This window comes from Lactuca serriola, chromosome 3 (assembly GCF_051521515.1).
Source record: "Lactuca serriola cultivar US96UC23 chromosome 3, Lser_US96UC23_V15, whole genome shotgun sequence".
In the NCBI taxonomy this organism is placed as follows: Eukaryota; Viridiplantae; Streptophyta; class Magnoliopsida; order Asterales; family Asteraceae; genus Lactuca; species Lactuca serriola.
Genome location: NC_136410.1, coordinates 299,835,796 through 299,850,338, shown reverse-complemented (window position 1 = coordinate 299,850,338; position 14,543 = coordinate 299,835,796).

Here is a 14,543-nt window from a genome sequence, read left to right as displayed (position 1 = left end):
CCTATAATTATTTGAAAGTTATATTAAAAATTGCGTAAGCGTAGCACACTTACAGCGAATGTTATCGAAAACCGGAACTTAATTGGAGCAACGTTTCGAAACCGAAAAACTCCTTTTTCTCGGGACTCCGGGAGCCTTGGGGCTTCCCTCGGGAGCTAGGGGTTTAACTAGGGCTTAGGGGACTCAAAAGGGGATAGAGAGAGAAAGTAGTTTAGAGAGAGAAGTGAAAATGTGTGAAAAATCCAGATGAATTCGCATGGTATTTATAGGGACCAAAGCTCGGATTTACGTTGGGCGTACTCCTCGGATAAGATCACCAGCTCGGACCCAGCTGTCTTGCACTCATCGGATGGATCAGACCGAAGTTACGCGGGGTGTAGCTTCTTCGTACGTGGGGCATAATAGCGAGGCTTCGTGGCATGATCCGAAGCGAGATCTGAGACCATTATCGGACGGTTGTGGTGCTGCCACGTCATCGACTTAGCAAGAGACTTCGCAATTTCATGCTTCAACTTTAAAAATTCGTAACTTTCGCATACGAGCTCCATTTTTGACGTTCTTTATATCCACGGGAAGGTGGGAACGTACTCTACAACTTTCGTTTAGACTCCATCGGCTAATTTTGAATCTATTTTAAATTTTATATTATTAACAGGCCAGGACAGGATTGGTCCGTTAAATCCTCATAACTTCTTCATCCGATGTCCGTTTTCACCCATCTTTTTCTCATTACGCTACTCTTAACGAGATCTTCGATTCTCGTTTAGGTCGTGTTGGCTAAAAACCGTTCGATCTAATATTCAAATTTCGGGCTGTACAGTGCTAGTCCGAAACTTCGAAAAATCATAACTTCTTCATACGAAGTCAGATTTGGGCGTTCTTTTTATCTATGTTCTTAGTTTAATATATTCTACGACTTTTGTTTAGATAGCTAAGGCTAAATCTCGCTCTATCGTAAAGTCACTATTTACGCTTCCAGTGTCGTGCCGGTTCCGACGCGAAACTTCGACGGGTCATAACTTCTTCGTTATAACTCGGATTTCGGCGTTCTTTATATGTACGGAAACCTTGTGACATACTCTACAACTTGGTTAAGATTATTTATTCTAAATAATCTTTTGTCGAAAAGTCTTTTTCGACCCCTATTGACTCTAATTTGACTAGCCCGGATTTGCGGGCGTTACAATATATATATATATATATATATATATATATATATATATATATATATATATGTTGCATGTATAATTATAATCTAAAAGACAGTTGGACAAGCATTCTTATCCTAAGCCCACAACCAAACAAGGAACAGGATTTAAGGCAAAAATACAGGTAATAAGCCTGTTAAATCATAATTATACATATACATATATATATATATATATATATATATATATATATATATATATATAGTTTGATAAAACAGTAATTTAAGAGGTTGAAAAACAATTTAAAACGGGTTGATAAGTTTATAAAAGCATTAAATATCTTAAAATGATTTATAATTGTATGTAAGTGTTAACACAACTACTTTGTGTTTTGCTTGTATTCTCCTCCTAAAAGCATTTAAAAATGGTAAAACAGAGGGGTATGAACTCACCTTATGTGAGTGTTAGCGAGGGGTACGGAGTAGTAGTGTTATTTCCACGAGGTAGAACCCATAACAAATCCGTATCCTAATAGATTTTAATGCATAATACAGGTGTAATTAGTGGAAATAATAGTAATTATGCTAAAGAACGACTATTTATGAAAGAATTACTTACAAAGAAAGAGACTTAGAAGTGAACTGTGAAGGTTGATGGGTGTTTTCGGTCACATGAAGATGTTAAGTGTTCTTAGTGTTCTTGGTGAAAACAAGGAGATAGTGGTGTTTTCGGTTCAAGATATGAAGATTGGAAGGTGTTTTTGGATGATAGTTGAGAGAAAAAGGAAGGTGTTTTCGGTTTTGCTCTTGAGAGACAAAAATGGTGTTTTCGGCCAACAAGTGTAAGAATGAAGGGTTGATTTTGGTCTATATATATATATATATATATATATATATATATATATATATATATATATATATATATATATATATATATATACATATATATATATGTGTGTGTGTGTGTTCGAAATCATGATGGGACACATTCATTGGGACTTGCAAAACACCCTAGAATCTTGTGTCAATGGATAGAATTGAACTTATTTTCAGTCATGAACTCTATCCGAGAAAACAGTTTTCGGCCAAGAATGGAGCATCATGTGAAGGTTTCCAAAAAGTGTTTGTGGCCGAAAAGGGTTTTCGGTGTGAGGAGAATGGCTAGATGTGAGGGTTTGCTCCCATGACCGAAATTTCGTTTTCGTTCTGAGACTAGTGGTTTGCGAGACTTCTCGGATTTCAAAGAAAAGGCATTTTTGATTTCCTTAACAATTACACAAAATTACTTAATTATAATTATGATTAACTCAAATAGTGTCTAATATTTTGACCTTGCTTGACCTTCATTGACTTTTGTTGACTTTTACAGACTTGAAAATAACAGGTTATCACATTTGGTGATTTTGTAGTGTACTGTGATGCATCGATCTCAGGGTTGGGCCCGGTACTGATGCAAAGAGTGTTGGGTTTTATGTACTATAACACTCTTATGGTGCACATACAACCCTAATACTTTGGATCTAAGTTTTCTCTAGTTATACATGCAATAAAATTATCCAAATCATGAAACCTATTACTAGCATACAATTTTGATATTTAAAACATAAAACTAGTTAGATGAATACCTCTTTGTTGTAGCTTGTAAAGCTTGGCCTTTCAAGAGCTTAATACCTCAAATGTTTACATAATCAGTCCCCTTAATTTAATTAATCTCTTTTGATCACTAAATTAATTCTTGATCAATATTAATTATATATGATGATTTCTAAATTAATATATTATACTTATAATATATTAATAAATCAGAAATAACCTCTTTCACAAATATCCATCCTGTCAAATTGCTCCGGTGAATGCAACCCAAAATGGACCATGCTACTATTAGGTAAAATACATACCAATTATAGTTATGGGCTTAGACACCTAATCCAATAGTCTCCCACTTGGATAAGTCTAATAACTGTTATTGCAAGTACGACTTTAGCATCCGATTAGCAATCGTAGCTCTCAAAAGTCGTTATCGAACTCTATTCTTATCAGTAACGCGTCCTTTAGATAAGGGATTATATATTCCTCCATTCAAGATATCGTATGGACATGAGACATGGATTATAGTCATTCTCTATGTCCATGTGTTGTTTCCCAATTTCCGATTTATGATGACCGACTAATTGAACAAATCAAATCAGTCTAGGCTTGGCCATGCGCTTAGGGTTGACATCACTAAATCATCGAGGGGCCCACAGATATCACTTTTATCCCTCTTAGGGTAAAAGAAACAGATAAACTTTTACTCATATTCTTGCTCTATTTACTCATCAAATCACACACAACAATATGTTTTATAACACCAAGTTATTGGTGCGTTTACATATCATCAATGTGTAACCGACTTGTAAACTACAACTATATGTCTCTGTTTCAAGAATATAAGATATTATCATCTCACTAATCACTCGTGATAAAATCCATGAAGTGATTCACATGAGCGTGGGTTTAATCCAATACTCAAAACTTATTACAGGAGTACTCATGAACACTGCAACAATCTTTTGCTATGTCTAAACACTTAGACAGGCTACAGTCAGATTCATGACAGTCTTACCTCATTACTTACTTCCAAAGTATGATTGATTGTGGATGTTTGAATAATCTTATTGTTCGGAAAGTCAAAACATGTGAAGTGAAACACAAGAATAATCTAATCCAATATGGTTTCAAAACTTTTGAATATAAATAAAACACTTATTATTTAATCACCATATTGATTATACATTATTCATTGCATAATGTTTCGATTAATCAACTTAATACTTGAATTAAAACAATAGTTATCACATGCACCAAGCATGTATACTATGTTTGCCTATGGTCCTTTCTCTGCGAAATAAATCAATTGAACACATTTCCTATGATACTCATTTCACGATCCCTAATCCTTATCACTAGTGTAAGAATACAAAATTCTTGCATCTATTTGAATGTGTTAGATTCTAAACTATCATGCAATGATTCTTTTTGTAATGTCATGGTACCACAGTCACAGAGACTTTGCCAATGATATTACAAAACTTGCCACTGGAGATTGATAAGAAAAAAATTCCAAGGAAGCAAAGTCTCAAATTCAAAGTACATTCCTTTAAACATCCTTCTTGCACAAATAGATTTTTAATATCCATCTCTCATTATGGAAACATTTCCATATATGCCATATGACCACTCATTATTAATCGAATCTTGTCTATTCATAATAATGTAAATATGGTCCATCCATTACTATACTTCCAACTACAAGCGATCAATCCTTAGCGAACCTTAGATCGTCCTTGATAATTGTTTAATAAATTTAGTCATATATGGTTCTATTCCTCTTAATGCCCTAGGCATTTGGAAAATTAGAATACGTGAATATTGTAGCACATGATATCGATCATATACCCGAAGCATATGGGACACGATTCATAATGTCTTACACAAAGACATGATACTTGACCAGTCTCTTGGTATAACATTTCCATATATATAATTGCCAATGTTGAAACATTTCAACCTAATATTCATATATTTTGATGACTAAGTCTAATTAATACTTCAATCTAAACTTTTAGATTCAAAATAAAGTATAAGTATCCTCTCCCATACTATAGCGAAACAATTTTTCAAATTCCGCAACTTTGCAAAGTTCTTAACCTTTGTTTCCTATAACCAGTATTGCTAAATTGCAACACTTCACATAATTATCATGCTCCCACTATCATGATAATTATATTCTTACCAGCATAACACTTATGCTCCCACTAGCTTTGACATGTACCTAGAAATCAGCTGGACTTCTCGAAAACAATACCTATTGACTTTCTTACCAAAGTTCATATTTTTTATACGAGATGCATCGATAAGATTTTATCTAAGCTCATACACCTTTTATTAGAAAGCTCATATGTGTGTCTAAACTATTCCAGAACTTACAACAATAAGTCCCGATTGTTCAAACTACTTGCCATTTCTCCCAATTCAAACTATGAAAAGGGATGTTCTAATCATAACCAAATTTGAGAACGCAATTAACACAACCGCTATCTTCTCAAAATCTACTTAGTGAAAGCGTTTCCTCACTATCATGTTCATGAAGTGGAGAGAAACCTTATGAAACTTAGATTTTATGGTGTATGTGTTCATATCTATGTGAATCTGTCATTACCAACCATTATCATAAGACAAGGACTATGACAAATAAAACCCATATGGACTGAACCTGTTCACTCTTAATTTCTTGCCACTTGGCAGCACAAGGGCCTACCATGTCTTCCAAGTTGTTGAGCAGCTCACCCATACTGATCTATGAATTTTCATTGATCAGGATGCTTTTCCTTATGAAATCAATTGAGAACTCATAGAACTTACATGCACAGTCAACTGTAACTGGAATGAACATGGAAATAAGAATATGTCAACACGATAGGTTACGAACCTCAAGTCATGTGCTAGCGATTAACAATAGGTTTACTCTTGATTAGTTCTTGAAGCTTTTCAAAATCACTAAGACTCCCACTTACCTCTTAAAATATAAGATTCTATTGTCGAGAAACATTCCTTGAAAAACAAATATTCAAGAGTTAGTGCGGGTTCTTATCAAGATAACACTTCATACAATTGGTCTTAGTTTGTCTTTGTTTTAACCAAAACATCACAACTACCAATTTGAAATATTCAAGAGTAAGAAAACATTTCTCTACTCCACTTTTTATGATGTGTTATAAACCTACTTAAGATATGTCACTCAAGGCACAATCTTGGAGTATGACTCTAAAACTTGATTTTGGAACAAAGTATGATTCACCTTAATTGATTTAACCATTTCAACAATTCTCAATTCCTCTTCTTAGTGATACAAGTGCACTAAGGTGTCCTTAGAGGATCAATTGTGATATGGTTTTCATAATCATTAAGATGATCATAAAAAATGATACCAAAGTACTCTCCTTTTCTTTCAGATTGGAGAAACTTTTATCTTTCTGCCTAATTGATTCTTTTCATTCGTTCTACTATACATTGAAACTTTTTCAATGATTCAGAATTACACTTAATCTTGTAAGCATAACCATATTTACTAAAATTTTAGTAAATCATGACGAATAGTGTTATCGTTCTTTGTGGTGGACTTGGACCAATGCACAACAATGTGAACAAGGAATTAGTCTTAAATTCCCAAAGATTAAGGTTCTCATTCATCACACAATACAAGTTGCATGATTCCAAGTTTCTATCCAATTGAAACTTTGGTGAATAAGAATCTTTCCTTATTTCGTTAATTTTAGAAACTACCACAAACGAAAGAATCAAATCCATATTGCTAAAAATAGAAACATACAAACATCAATTTTCACAAATGTCATTGCAAGGAAATATAAAATAAGATAAAATCAAACTTTTCTTTATTTATAAAATTGCAGAAAAACTTGTCCTTACAATGTAATTACAAATGAAAACTATGTTATTACATATTTCTAAGCAATCTATCATAACTCCTAATTAGCAGCTCAAAAATCCGATCATCGAACCATGTGATCGAAATCCATCTCTTTGCGATTACACTTAGCCTACTCTTTCTTTAAGCTTCCTACAAAACATCAAAATGTAATCTCATCACATCATGTATTAAGAATCTTCAATTAGGAGCTTAATAGAGTTAGATAGTGGACTTACCTGAAGCAGAGTCATACACTTTAACTTTACCATCCTTGTGATCGTTCAAGTAGATACGGCAGCTTCGCATCCAATGCCCCTTCTCTTGGTAGTAGAAACAAACAGACTCTTTCGGAATGGCACATAGGACAATCTCAGACTTAGCCTTAGCCTTTCTCTTTACCATTTGGTCAAACGGTTTGACCATGGCCGATCCCTTTCCATTGGGAAGAGAAGAATTTTTTGGACTTCTAATGTTTCCAATGTCAATGTCCATGGATGTTTGGGAAGTAGATCTTCCAATCAAATTTTCTTGACAAGTGCGCCAAATCATTGTTGATTCAGCAGCAATAAGAAAATAGGTTAGATCAATAAGGGTCACGTTGTGGTGTGTCATATAGTAATCTTTAATGAACTCACTATATGACTCGGGAAGTGATTGAAGAACCAAGTCAACAGCCAACTTCCTCGGGAAAATGACACCCAACATTCCCAGCCTGTCAATATGCAACTTCATCTCCAAGACGTGAGCACATACAAACTTTCCATCTTCGTGTTTGCTTGCCAATAGGGCTTGAGTGACCTTGAACTTTTCAAGTCGGCGAACACGTGGGTCAGGGAGAACTATTGGAGGAGGTGGAGGAAGTGAAGTATGATTTATGGGAACATCATATTCATGAGGAAAGATTTTTCCATAAGATTCAGGAAGACCATTGTTGTTAGAACTAGACATCTACAAGGGAGAAATTCAAGTTAGTTTATTTATTTCCTTCATATAACACCCATATGAAATATTAAGGCTAGGACCCAACACAATAATTCACAATTCGTAAGAGGGATGTCGTAATCCAATTGCAAACTATTTTTTGGTAGGTAAATGACGATTTACCAATTCCACCATGAAAACGAAATTTTTAAACGAATTAAGTTTTAAATGAAACTCCTAGATCTTTTGAGATTCATTGAACTTTTCAATGGCATGTTTAATCTCGATTATGCCCTTCAAGTTTGTGACTGGGATACAGAGGATCACAAACAAGGTGTGAGTAACCATGCAAATTAGCTTGGTACTATCGAAGTCATTTATCACCTAATCAATGTGTCGGTTAACCACAAATGCTCGATTGATCTACGACAAACTGCGATCTACCCATTTCCATCCTTTATTAGTCCCATATTAGTGTGCTGGTTAACCATACACACTCCACTAACGACCAATAGGTGCAATGTGCAGTTTCATGGATTAGCATCAAATTCACATTTTTCCTAAAGTAACTAAGATTTGGGAATTAATAAAAGTGTTTAGTTACTTTCTATTTTCCTTATACTTCTAATGGAATTTTGTCTCTTATCCTATCCATTCGGCTAATGACCCTCCACTAGTCAAGTGTACGATGGGTAAGAGTGGATACTCATTCAATCGCCATTTTATAGGCAATTTCCGTAAACACCCTTATAGACCAGCTTCGTGAATGAGGCCTAGTAACGGTAAGACAGACTTCTTAACTTATACATATATAATATATTAAACTTTTAATTTTATATAGTATAAGGTTGTATTTTACACATTTAAAATACTTGGTGGTTTATCCTATCCATTTGGCTAATGACTCTCCACTAGTCAAGAGTACGATGGGCAAGAGTGGATACTCATTCAATCGCCATTTTATAGGCAATTTCCATAAACACCCTTATAGACCAGCTTCGTGAATGAGGCCTACTAATGGTAAGACTGACTTCTTAACTTATACATATATAATATATTAAACTTTTAATTTTATATAGTATAAGGTTGTATTTTACACATTTAAAATACTTGGTGGTTTAATCTATTAACAAATTAGACTTTTAATTTCATTAAATTTAAACCATATGATTATGGATTTATTAATTTTCTCTTTTAATTAAACATTTAATTAATTTAATAAAATCCATAAAGGTGTAATTAGAACTATTCAAAAAATCAAGGTTCTAAATATAAAATTTCACAATGAAGGCTACTTAATTAAATTTTAAGTTACAAAACCAATAGATGCATTTTTTTGAACCTTTTCAAATTACTAGAGTTAGAATTTAATGTTTCAAAATTAAAATATTTAATTAAATTTTAAATTCCAAAACTTGAGGGCAAGTTTTGTAACTCTTCAAAAATTTTGGCTTCCATAACTTATGGATTTTAATGTTTCATGAATGACACTTTTCAATTCCATAACCCAAGGACAAGTTATGGAACTCTTCAAGAAACATTTAGATCAAATCTAACTAATAAAATTATCATATAATTTTTTCATTTACTAATTTGACCTAATTGAACTCATATAGCAAGATAATTTCAAATCAAATAATACAAATAATTAGTTTATCATATAAACTAGTAATTATCTTAGAATTTTGACAATTATCTTTTAATTTGGATGAAGATAATCATTACCTCATCATAAAAAAAAGCGATTTTTGATTAGTCAAAACAATTTGTGGTAATGAATCTAATCCAAAAATGACCAAAAATCTTGAAAATTTGCCAACTGACGAGCCACCACGTCGTGGTAACTCTGACCACATCGTGGTCACCAAGAAAATTCCAAAAAAAACAATTTTTTTTCTTTGAACAATTACCAGTGCATCAATATAACAGAAAACACCCATGTCTCTGATATCACTGTTGGGTTTTATGTACTATAACACTCATATGGTGCACTTACAACCTCAATACTTTCGATCTAAGTTTTCTCTAGTTATACATGCAATGAAATTATCCAAAGCATGAAACCTATTACTAGCATACAATTTTGATATTTAAAACATAAAACTAGTTAGATGAATACCTCTTTGTTGTAGCTTGTATAACTTGGCCTTTCAAGAGCTTAGCACCTCAAGTGTGATGCCTCAAATGTTTCATAAAACACCATGAACAAATAGAGGACTTTGAGAGAGAGGTTATGATCACACAAAATTGGCTAGGGTTTTCACATGGAATTATTGGCCATTTTCGTGGTGCTAGGGGTTACATTTATAGTGTGGAATTCCTAGAGTTTCAACTTGTAAACCCTAATCCACTTCCTTGGGCCTTTAATCTCTTTTGATCACTAAATTAATTCCAAATTAGTTCTTGACCAGTATTAATTAAATAATATGATTTCTCAATTAATATATTATACTTATAATATATTAATAAATCACAAATAACCTCTTTCTCAAATATTCATCCTGTCAAATTGCTCCGGTGAATGCAAACCAAAATGGACCATGCTACTATCAGGTCAAGTACATACCAATTATAGTTATGGTCTTAGACACCTAATCCAACAGAGAGGGCATGTGATTACTTACGCCTCGAGGCAATTGAAGCCTCACGAGGAGAATTACCCCACCCACGACCTGGAATTATGGGCAGTGGTGTTTGCCCTCAAGATTTAGTGGCACTACTTGTATGGAGTACAGTGCACTATTGTTACTGACCACAAGAGTTTGAAGTATTTGATGGATCAGCAGAACCTCAACATGTGGTAGAGAAGGTGGTTCCACATATTGAAGGACTATGATTATGAGATCTTATACCATCCAGGGAAGGCCAATGTGGTGGCTCATTCTTTGAGTCGCAAGACGGCAGGTTCCCTGATTGGGAACGTTTGTTTGAGGATGACGGTGATCTCTTAATTGTTGGATATGATCAAAGAGGCTTAGGTCGAGGGTGTGAAAAAAGAGAACTGGAAGATATAGTGGATTCGGGGTCAGCATCCCTTGTTGGTTCGGGATAGCCGAGGCATTTTGACACAGTGTGTCCGGGTGTGGGTACTGGTGACTGGAGGAGTGAGACAGAACATATTGGAGGAGGCACACAAGTACAAGATCTCTATACATCTGGGGGCTACGAAAATGTATAGAGATCTGAGACTAAGCTATTGGTGGCCTTACATGAAGCGGTAGATTGCTTGGTTCATGGAGCGGTGCTTGACTTGCAGGAAGGTCAAGGTCGAACATCAGCGGCCGCATGGCAAGGTTCAGTTGCTACCCATTCCCATGTGGAAGTGGGAAGAGATCATTATGGACTTCATCACGAAGTTACCAAGGACAACGAGGGGTGTGAACACCATATGGGTGATTGTCGACAGGTTGACGAAGAGTGCCCACTTTATTCCGATCTCTGAGAGTATATCCGCTGAGAAGTTGGCTGATATTTATGTGCAAGAGGTAGTGGCTAGACACGGGATTCCAATGCCGGTAGTCTTTGACAGAGATGTTTGATTTACATTTAGATATTGGAAGAAGTTCCACGAGTAACTGGGCACTCAGTTGCATTTTGGCACCATGTACCACCCCCAGACAAATGGCCAAAGTGAGAGGACGATCCAAACACTCAAGGATATGCTTCGGGCATGCGCGTTGGATTTTGGAGGTAGTTGGGATACATGCCTCCCATTGGCAGAGTTTTCATACAATAACAGGTACCACACCAATATCGACTGACCTCCGTTTGAGATGTTGTATGGTCGTAGGTGTATGACCCCGATTTGTTTGGGCGAGGTTGGACACCGATTCATGGGGAGAACTGAGGTAGTGCTCAAGACTACCATGCTGATTCAGCAGGTGTGCGACTAACTATGAGTCGCACAAAGCCGTCAGAAAAGCTATGCTGACCGGCGGCGATCGGATCTTGAGTTCCAGGTGGGGGACTTCGTGTTACTAAAGGTTTCGCCATGGAAAGGAGTCATCAGGTTTCGAAAGAGAGGCAATTTAGGGTCCCGATATATTGGACTGTTCAGGATTACAGCCCGAGTGGGCAAGGTAGCCTATCGTTTGGAGCTGTCGGATGAGCTTAGCCAGATTCACAACACCTTCCATGTGACACAGCTTCGGAAGTGTGTCACCAACGAGGTCGCGGTCGTTTCTTTGGACGACATTCAGGTGGACGAGAGACTGAACTACATTGAGAGGCCCATTGAGATTTTGGATAGGAAGACCAAGGTTCTTCGGAACAAGGAAGTGAAGATAGTAAAGGTGCAATGACAGAACCGAAGGGGCTCCAGATGGACATGGGAGCCGGAGGATGAGATGCGGGAGCATTACCCTAATATGTTTGCATCTAAGGACTTCGAGGATGAAGTCCAGTTCAATTGGGGGAGAGTTGTAACACTCCAAATCATGTATTACCTTTGAAGCCCTTGAAATTTTAAATATTGCATAATAAGTCCCTTAAGTACGTTGGGTGTACTTCATGGGTATGCTTAGCGTACCATGCGTGGATGATCGCGGAGGGCCAGCACGTATGTTGGGCATACCAAAGGGTACGTGGGGTGTACATGACGTATGTTCAAACCCTAATTTCCAGAATTAAGACCCATATAAGAATCCATATCTCATTTGAGCTTCACCCCAACCAGCCTCCTTCACCTTCAAACGTCCCTGAAAACCCTAAAATCGTTATAGAGTGTGTTCTTGAGCTTTTGAGTGTTTAAACACCATCCTTTTTGTGTGTTAGCTACTAAGAAGAAGAAGAAAAAAGTTTAAACGAAGAGGAGCTTCTGGATCTTACATTTTGAGTAGTCTAGGAAGCTTAAGGAGGTAAAAAGCTTTCACCTTGGTTATCACTTCCATTTCTAGAGCTAGGGTTTTCTCCTTCGTCCCTTTTTGTGTTCTTGAACCACCTCTTGAGAGTTTGAGCAACTCCAGAGCTTAGGAAGGATAGATTTGAAGTCCTTTAGTACATTCATAGCATAAAAATGGAGTCTTGATGGGTGTTTTGACCTCATGCATAGATTAAGACTCTTAGAAAGGTCTTAATGGGCTGTTAGGAACATATGGGACATGCAAAGGCATAAAGTTGCCAACTTTATGCCTTAGTACGTCTTAATGAAATCAGATCTAAAGTTTGGACGTTAGAACATCGATTATTAAGCACTTAATGGAAAATGTGCTTAATCTGTTTGTACGATGGGCGTAACTTAGAGTACACAGCACGTACGGCTCAGGGACTCAATACATTGTGCATATCAGGGTGTTACGCAATGTGTACGCACATCAGATGGACTCGAACTTGTTTTGGGCTTGTAAGCCTTTGGTCCTTACTTAGTCATTGGGCATGGTTACGTTTTGGAGTTAGTGGGCCAACTTATTTGTTTTGGGTCGTGGTTCCTATGGTTGGGCTTTATTGGGCCCTGAGGCCCATTAATGATTTTGGACATGGACTTTGGGCCCATTAGCAAAGGAAGACTTTTTGAGCCATTGTGAAAGGACTTGGGGTTTAGGTTCTTCAATTGGATTGTGTTCAGCCCTAACCTTGGGTAATGGTATTATTGTTCAACACGGGTGGTTATGGACTGTTAGGAGAGCAGCTTTCGGATTCAGCATACAACATTTAGTCTCCTCACCATACCAATGGGTTTAAGGCACCAAGGCCAGCCCATTTTGTGATATGTGGTACACTAGTTGTAGTAGAGATATGTGGTATGATAGTTAGATATATGCTAAGTGGTATGTTGGTGAATATATGATACTTGCAGGGAAGACCATGGGGGATCCCATGGCACTTGGATACGACCATGTGCAGGAGCCTGTCACACCCTGTTAAAGTGGAAATACGGGGCGTGGCAGTACAAAGGGTTTCATAACAAAAGTTAAAAGACAACACCAACCATAGTATTAAAAATCATTACAAATTTGCAATGAGTTTGAACAAATTTTTAAAAGAAATTACAACGTAAACTAAAATACAACACATGCGAATGCTCCTAAAAGTAAAGTGTCTCTACGTGCCTCTTACTAGATGATTCCTGAAAAAAACATGTAAAATGAGCGTCAACTATAAAAATAGTTGGTGAGTACTCACAAGTTTATAACATAATATAGTTCATGATAATCAAAATATTGATAAAAGTTTCCATAAACAAATGTTCATTGCTAATATAAGTAAATAGGATTTCATTAATAGAAGTTCGTTGCTAAAGCGAGTAATAAAGTTTCCATAAATAAAAATATATTGCAAAAATGAGTAATAAGTTTGCATAAACAAAGTTTGTTGTCATCATGAGAGATAAAGTATGTTTCCCAAATGAGATGCAACGTTCATATTCTCTTGGGAAATAAAGTGTGTTACTAAAACGAGTAAACAAGTTTTATTGCTATAATGAGCAACCAAGTGCAGTTCTAAGACAAGTAAATTAGTTTCCAATAATAAAAGTTCGTTGCTATAATAAGTAAGCTAGTTTCGTATGTATATGAGCAAACAATTAGTTCACAACCAAGTCTATGACTGATTCCCCATCAAGATCTATGCTTATCGTTCTATAGATTAATATGGTATCATGAGCTCAACCAATCGGACGAGTGAGGAGTTGACGATTCCTAGTAGCGCTATCCATAATGACCATTGGCTCAAAGACTTAATGGTTGGAATAAAGTATAAGGGAAGGGACTTAAGACGATAAGGCCTCATGTTTCAAGTTGCATAGAAATACATAGCAAAATATAGAAATCAAGTTCGATACAAATCAATTTAAATACAACGAACATTAAATATTATTTTTGGACATGCTTTTCCACCCCAAAACATAAAAACCAAAAATAGGGGAATGCATGAATATCCACAATGCATGGATATGATGAAAATGGTGCCTTAAACTACATTCCACTTGTACCACTACCGATTCCTATAATAATGGTACACACTAGTGAGTCTCAAATTGAAATCTAACACTAGTATACTTACTACTAC